This window comes from Echinops telfairi, unplaced genomic scaffold (genome assembly GCF_000313985.2).
Source record: "Echinops telfairi isolate 266 unplaced genomic scaffold, ASM31398v2 ScPeMD7_655;HRSCAF=1070, whole genome shotgun sequence".
Lineage (NCBI taxonomy): Eukaryota > Metazoa > Chordata > Mammalia > Afrosoricida > Tenrecidae > Echinops > Echinops telfairi.
Window position 1 is genome coordinate 18,727,496 of NW_022104553.1, and position 7,728 is coordinate 18,735,223.

Below are 7,728 nucleotides of genomic sequence, written 5' to 3' on the forward strand. Positions count from 1 at the left end.
ACACAGAGAGGGGCCGAGTATCCCCCTGGAGACCTGCTCTCTGTGGGCTCAGTTAAGATGGTTTTAGAACCCCTGCAGACAGAGCAAGAGAGGAAAAGGGAACATCAGCGGTTGTTAGAGGCTGGCTTCCTCTGACATTGCAGTCTTGGGAACTCACTGGGGCAGTTTGGCCCTGCCCTATAGGGTCACTATGAATCACCATCAACTCTATGGCAGTGAGTTATTTTATTGTTCTTTTTGCTTGCTCATGGTCAACAGTTGTTTGCCATGGTTACCCTGAAACATGTTTTCATGTAAAATATATATATGTGACTCCAAAGTGTACCAAAAGGTACATATTCTTTATGTATTCTGATTTCAAAGAGGACAATACAAAGGCAGTCTGTTTTGCCTTGCTGTAGTCTCCTCACTGGGATACTTTCTAAATAAAAACTTCTCTTTCTTCCTCTGACTTAGAATGCGTAAATTGGCTGTGTTGCCTCAGAATAAAATACCTGTATTTCAGGTGGCACCTGGGTGACACAGAAGTTAAGCATTCAACTACCAGCTAAATGGTTATCAATTCAAACCCACCCAGAAACCCCTTGAGATAAAAATTTGGAGGTCTGCTTTCGGACAGCTCACAGTCATGAAAACTTCATGGAGCACAGTTTTGCCATCAGCTGCCATCAGTTTGGAGCAACTTTATTTAATGGCATTGAACAAGGTCAACAACAATCTTGATGGTTTATGGGATTTGGCTTATGGGATTATGTTTGAGTCCGAGGTCCATGGGGTTATTTCTAAATTCAAGCAAGCAGGTTAGCTGGATTCTGCACCCTTGGAATCCTGCTGGCTATAATCTTAATCAAATGTCACCTAAGACAAATGGAATGGAATTGGTCTTCTTTTCTGTTATCAGATGAATCAGAGTGATCCATGAAGTAGTATACTCATAAACTTTTTTCCAAAAGCCTCAGGAAAAATTAGTGGGGCATTTGGATGAGAATAGGGTATTTATATAAACACAAAACAAATCCCTACAGGCCAGTTATTAGTTAAAAAGAATAGCTATTTTATCGTTGAGAAATGTGAAAGAAAAAACGATTAATATTAATATCAGGAGTAATAAGGAGCCCTGGTGGCATAATGGGTTGTGCATTGAGCTGTTCCTAACAGCAAGGTCAGCGGTTTGAACCCACCAGTCGCTCCTCAGGAGAAAGATGAGTCTGTTTGCTCCTGTAGAGATTGAAGTCCCAGAAACTCAAATAAGCAGTTATACTCTATTGTATAGGATTGCTGTGAGTTGGCATTGATGATGGCAGCGAGTTGTTGTGTTTCAGAAGAAATAGAATAATAAGGAGCTCTAATAGAATGCTATAAATTATCCCCTCCCCCCCTGTGAATTTCGAAAAAATAAAGATGACAACCAAACTCTAATCATTAGACACATACATGTTCATCGCCACACAATTCACAGTGGCAAAAAGGGATGGAAATAAATTAAATACTCAGCAGTGGAAGAATAGATGAACAAACTAAGGTACCTACGCACAATGTTAAAGAATAAGGATGATTTTTTTTTAAGCATAAGGATGAATAAAGGAAACAATTTCGTCTTATGGATGAACTTGAAGGACATTATGCGAATTGAAGCAAGTCCATCAATCACAAAAGGATAAATCTGATATGAGACCACTGTTTGTAAAAAGTCAAAATAAGGTTTTCACACTAAAAGAAGCATTTTAGATGTTTGCCAGGAGTGGTAGGGGAAAAGAAAGTAAATGATGGCCTAAAAGGTTGATGATTTTTTAAAATGTATCAATTGTTGAATGAAAATCCAATATGCTCTGTAAACTTTCACCCAAACCACAATAAAAAAAAATTTTAAGCAGGGTGGTGCAGGTGGGTATGTGTGTTAGCAAATCTAATCATTACAAAACACTAGACAAATTCAAATTTAGAGATTTCAGGTAGGTGGGTGGGGGAATCATCAGGAAATTGTAAAAGTGAAAACAACTTTTAAAAACTGAAAAGATTTCAAAACTGCTTCAAACTGAAATACTGTTGTTAGTTACCACTGAGTTCGTTCTGATTCATGGCCACCCTATGTTTGGTTCCAGTCGACCAATATGCTGGTCCACAGTGTTTTTATTGATAATTTTTAAAAGTAGATCACCAGGCCTTTTTTGTTCTAGTGGGGATTAGCCTGGAAGTTCCACTGAAACAGGATGATGCTGTTGGGATTTGAAATATCAGTGGCAGCTTCCAGCATCACGGCAGCATGCAGGGAGCCACAGTGCACCATCTGACTCTTCAGTAATCAGGAAAATGTAAATCAAGACCACAGTGAGCTATCACTTCAGACCCTCTAGAATGGCTCTGGTTTTAAAATAGAAAGAAATGTGTATTGGTGACAATGTGGAGAGGTGGGAACGTGCATCCACTGCGGATGGGATTATAAACAGTTGGGTAGTTTGTCAAAACTTTAAATACAGGAATTGAACAGTCACACCACATCGACTTATACACCAGTGCTTCATTGCAGCAGTATTCACCACAATAGCCAAAATAGGAAAGCAGCCCAAATGTCAATCCACAGATGGATGGATGGATGAACAAAATGTGATATATACATACAAAGGAATATTGCTCACTCACAAAGAAAAATTCAGTCGTGATGCATGCCACATGACATGGATGGACCCTTCCAGGCTAAGACATTATGATGGGTGGAATGAGGCAATCAGAGAGCGACACATATTGTATGCATCAGTTTGCATGATGTGTAATAGCCAAGTGCATATAGACTATGTTTATTATTGGTAAGTGGGAAGGGAGGAGATGGGATAAGTGTCCCTTATTAATTTGAACTCATAGCATATATATCTTAATTAACTACAAAAATAATCAGTACTCATTACTAAAAAATCAGAAAATACATGTAGTGGCTGATAACTACTCAACAGTCCTGAGTTAAGTACACAGCACTGACTTATCTGATAGCGACAATAAGGCTAGAAAATTCCTGCTAACCCGTCTGATTCTCATGATTTAATGTGTGATGAATTCACAGACTTCAATTTTTCTATGGATGCCATTCTATCGACTTCCTATCAGTAGCACCCATTACCATCCAGTCTATTCTAAGTCATGGTGACCCTATAGGACGGTAGAACTACTCCATAGGGTTTCCTTGGCTTCTTTACAGAAGCGGATGCCACATCTTTCTCCTGTGGAGCAGTGGGTGCATTCAAACCTCTGTCCTTTGGGTCAGATCCTATCCCTAATAAGGATCAATATTGTTCAAGTATCCATTCCTACAAGATCTCTCTATTGGTGGGCATTGAACTGTGCAAGTAAGTCCATAGATTTCCCAGGTAGACTATTGGCATTGGGTTCTGTCTTTCCATGATCTCCTTGAAAGTCATCTCAAGTACTTGTCCTGCATCTCATTTCTCTGCTCCTTGCCTGAATCATGTTGTACCTCGGTGGTCTGAAGAACAGGAAAGAACTTCATTTGAGGTTGAAGAACTCCTCATGGGAGCAAAGCATCCAATGCGACGCACCTGCGATGCTGTTAGAACTTTCACGTATCAGATCTCAGCATTTCCTGAGGTTATGGTACCAGATAGTGTAGACGTGTCCCTCAGGGTTTCCAAGGCGATGATCTCTGCAGACATAGGTCTTTTCTCCTGTGGAGCCACTGGTGGGCTTGAACCACCAACTATTTGGTTACTACTTGAGCTTTTAACCCTTGCACCATCAGCCTTCTTTTCCAGGAGTTAGGAAAGCCATTTGTAAGGGAAAGATAATATAATTATGGTACCAGGGAGCAGCTGTCAGATTCCGATAACTTGTGTGTGAGGCTCTGACTGTAGAGATTGTGGAAAATTAAGAGTCTCCAAAGTACTACAATAGTCTCTTGGCAGATGCTACCTAGAAACTTTTAATTGTGTCTGGTAATTAGCAGTTGGGGTGGGGAATCTTTTCTTTTTTTAATTAGAGATGTGCTCATTTCCCAGAACTTACACTGTCATTGTCACTGTAAATAAGACTATAACTGAAGTTCTTTGGGGAGCTGAGGTCGCAGAACCACATACCCACACATGTATTCACTGGCTGTCATGATGATCCCACTAGACCCACTATCTTGACAATGAAAAGGAGGCCATTGAGCATTTTCTTTCTTTAGTCTGAGAGAAAGAGTCTCTCAGGGGGAAATAGTATCAGTAGTGAGTCATCGTGTCAGAAAAGGGAGTTTTTCTGTGCATGAACTTGGTTGAGGTCAAAGCTACAAGGAAAGAAAGATTCCTTGTTGCGGCACAAGTTGGGCTAGTAAAGAAATATAAAGATCCTAGACCCTACACTAAGGCTTCATGGCTCTCATTGTCATTTAATGAATTCTTCGTTGACAGTGATTATTGATGTCTCATCCATGTGATGATAAGACCTGATTTTAAGGTGATTATGATTACTGGGGAGCCCTGCGATGCAGTTGAGTCCTGAATGTTAAACAGAAAGTTAATGGTTCAAATCCAAAGCAACTCCACTGGAGAAAAATGCAGCAGTCTGCTTCTGTAAAAATTACCACCTGGTGACATGATGCAGCGGTTCCACTCTGCCACACTGGGTCTCTATGAGTCTGAATGAATTCAATGGCTATGGGTTCTTGATTATGGATGATAGAACAGTCGAGTGGCGCTGTAGGCTCAGGGGTGGGCTGCTAATCAAATGTTTGGCGGTTCAAATACACCCAGAGGTGCCTTGAAAGTCAGTTCTGGCCATCTGCTTCTCAAAGGCCTTGAACCCCTAGGAAGTTCACTCCTGCACTGCACACGTGGCGTCACCGTGAGTTGGAAGTGACTCACGATCAACTAAAAGGCAACCGGAAGGAGTGTGGTTCTGAAATCAATCCACTGTTCGTCCCGCCTTTCAAAAACCACAGTCCAAGTTTCCAGGCTTACTTGATGTTGCTAGGTGCCAGGAAGGCAGTTCTGACGCATAATGACCCTGTTTAGCAGAGCAAACGCTGCCCAGTCCCGGGTCGTCCTCACAAGTGTTATGTTTAAGCCCGTGGTTGCAACCACCGTGTCCATCATCTTGCTGAGGCCCTGCCTCTTTTTCGATGACTCTCTACCAAGCATGGTGCCCTTTCCCAAGGACTGCGCTCTCCTGAGAACCTACCCAAAGTACATGCGATAACGCCATGGCATCCTCAACTCTCAGGAGCATTCCTGCTGTACTTCCTTCAGAACAGATGTGTTGGATTACAAGAGATGTGCTTATAACACGCATCTACAGATCCTTGTAATAAAAAGTATGATGACACACTCTATCGGTGTCATGGAGCTAATCCTGTGCCAAAATAGCGGTTCCGATTTCAAGTTGCTAAAATCATAGTGCTTTCTCTGACTCTGGAAGAATAAAGTGATTAATGGAATGGGTCCCAGTCATTGCATGTGTACTGAAAATACATGCGGTCTGGTGAATGTGGGGAGAGTGGTTTGTTTCTGGAAGTTAAACAATCAAACAGAAAAGCCTAAAGTCATTGCTGTTGAGTTAATTCCAGTTTCTATCAACCCTATTGGAGGACAGAATAGACCTTCCTCAGAGGGCTTCCAAAGCTATGATCTCAATGGAAGCAGATCTTTTCTCCCGTGGAACCCCTGGTGGATTCGAACTGCCACCTATTCGGTTAGCAGCTGAGCACTTAACCACTTCACCATCAGGGCTCTTTTTTTGAACTTCGGGAAGAAGTTTTTAATGAAAAGAGAACACTATTATCATGGTGCCAGACAGCAGCAGTTGGGGCCAAATGAATCTTCTGAGCTAATCTTGAAAAAAATAATTCCCACAACAATCTAAATGTCTATTGTTTCAATTTATAAAATGTACGTGATTTCCCACCTTAACAATTGCCACTTGGCATATATGTCCGACATGTTAAAAATGTTTGAATCTCACCTCATTGCTAATTATTTTTGCTTAACCCAGGAATTAATGTATAGACTTGGGATCTGAAATGAGTAATCATTTCCTTTTATGCTACATTATTTTATCATACATGAGGGGTTAATGTCCTATAAATCAGGGCACAATATGATTTTCTTCAACAATCCCTGGGATAAATGTCATAGTCCTTTGTTCATGACATAAAAAGCAAATGTCTTTGCTGAATTTACAAGACACCATTCTTCCAGCAGCCAAGGAATGCTAATGATTTTGATCTTTGGATCCACTGGCAAATGGAAGTATCCTTCACCTGGAGGTGTCCATTGGGGTTCAGACTTGTTTGCCAAAAAGTCTTGGACACAATTTTCGGGTACACTGCTTTTGAAAGTCTGACATTAGCTCACTCCTAAACTCTTGTCAACTCTAAAGCCTGCACTATGAAGGACTTCTGTCTTTCTGCCTGATTCTTGTTTGAGGTGGGTCACTCTGGACTCCCTGGAAGACAGCAAACCCAAAACGAAACCAGGTGCCATTGAGTCCTGGAGATTCCTTATAGAGGAGAACTGTGCTCCACAGGTTTTCACAGCTGTGGCCTTTTGGAAGCAAATAGGTTTTCTTCCCAGCTACCTTTGGCAAGATCCACCCATTCACCTTTTAGTAAGCAGTAGAGTGCTTAACCATTGGCCTTACCCAAGCATTCCTTCACCAACAAGCCTGAAGTTTTCCAATCCTATAATGAGTTAGTCTTGGAAACCCACAGGGGCAGTTCTGCTCTGTCCTGTAGGACCTCTGTAAGTCAGAATTGACTCGATGGTGGTGAGTTGGCTTTCAGCTATATTCGCTTAAGGAATCCTGGAGGTACAGTGGGGTATGCATTAGGCTACTAACTGTGAAGTCAGCCGTTTGAACCCACCAGTCACTTCTTTAAAGGAGCAGAAAGCCTCATCCTTCTCCCAAGAAGTGGCTGATGAGTTCAAACTGTTAACACCCACTTTCTTGTCCTTGTCCTGCTTAAGAATTAGTATATGGGTCTCTGTGAACTATATTTCAATTGGGGGAGGGGTCTCCTTTGCCTCCAGAACAAACAAACAAAAAAAGACATATTCCGCTAAGATCCAAAGCCATTTTTAGGGGTAGAATATCCCAAGATGTAGAAGATTGATGCCAGAGAAAGGAATGCTGTCCCATCCAACATTCCATGGACCTTGGGGAACCCACAAGGTAAGTGTTCCTGGATGTATGAAACTGTGTTTCAGAGTTTTCTGAGACTTTATTTAAGTCATGTTAAATCTTGTTGCATTTTTCTCATCTTTACATTGTTAGAAGTTTGTTCATTTCTGTTTGACCTGTTTGGAAACACATTTGGCGGGTCTCTTGCCGTTTCGTCCAGCCTACAGTTTTATATGCCTGTCTGCTCTCTCAGTTTGGTCAGGATTTTTCAATTGTTGTAACCCAGAGATAATCTAAAAATTAGTGCTTGCTTCCAGCATTTAATGGGAGTTATTCTAGGTTCAAGGAGCTCTAGGTCAGTTGTTATGTTTTGCTTGCATGTTTTCGCGGGGTGTTGTTGTGACACACTTTCACTGTCGTGAATTGTTGCCATTTGATTTTGTGCTGCCTGTTTGGGTTGGAGTCACCAGATCTTGCAAGAAATTCGAGGTGGATGGAGCGGTAGGGGGAAAGGCAGTGGTTCCCAGCCTGTTTTAAAGCATGTTGCTTGATAAAATGGGATTAGCCGAGACCTCTACTCATGCAGTAGCTGCTGTCATGCAATTGTCAAGAATTCTTCAGAAA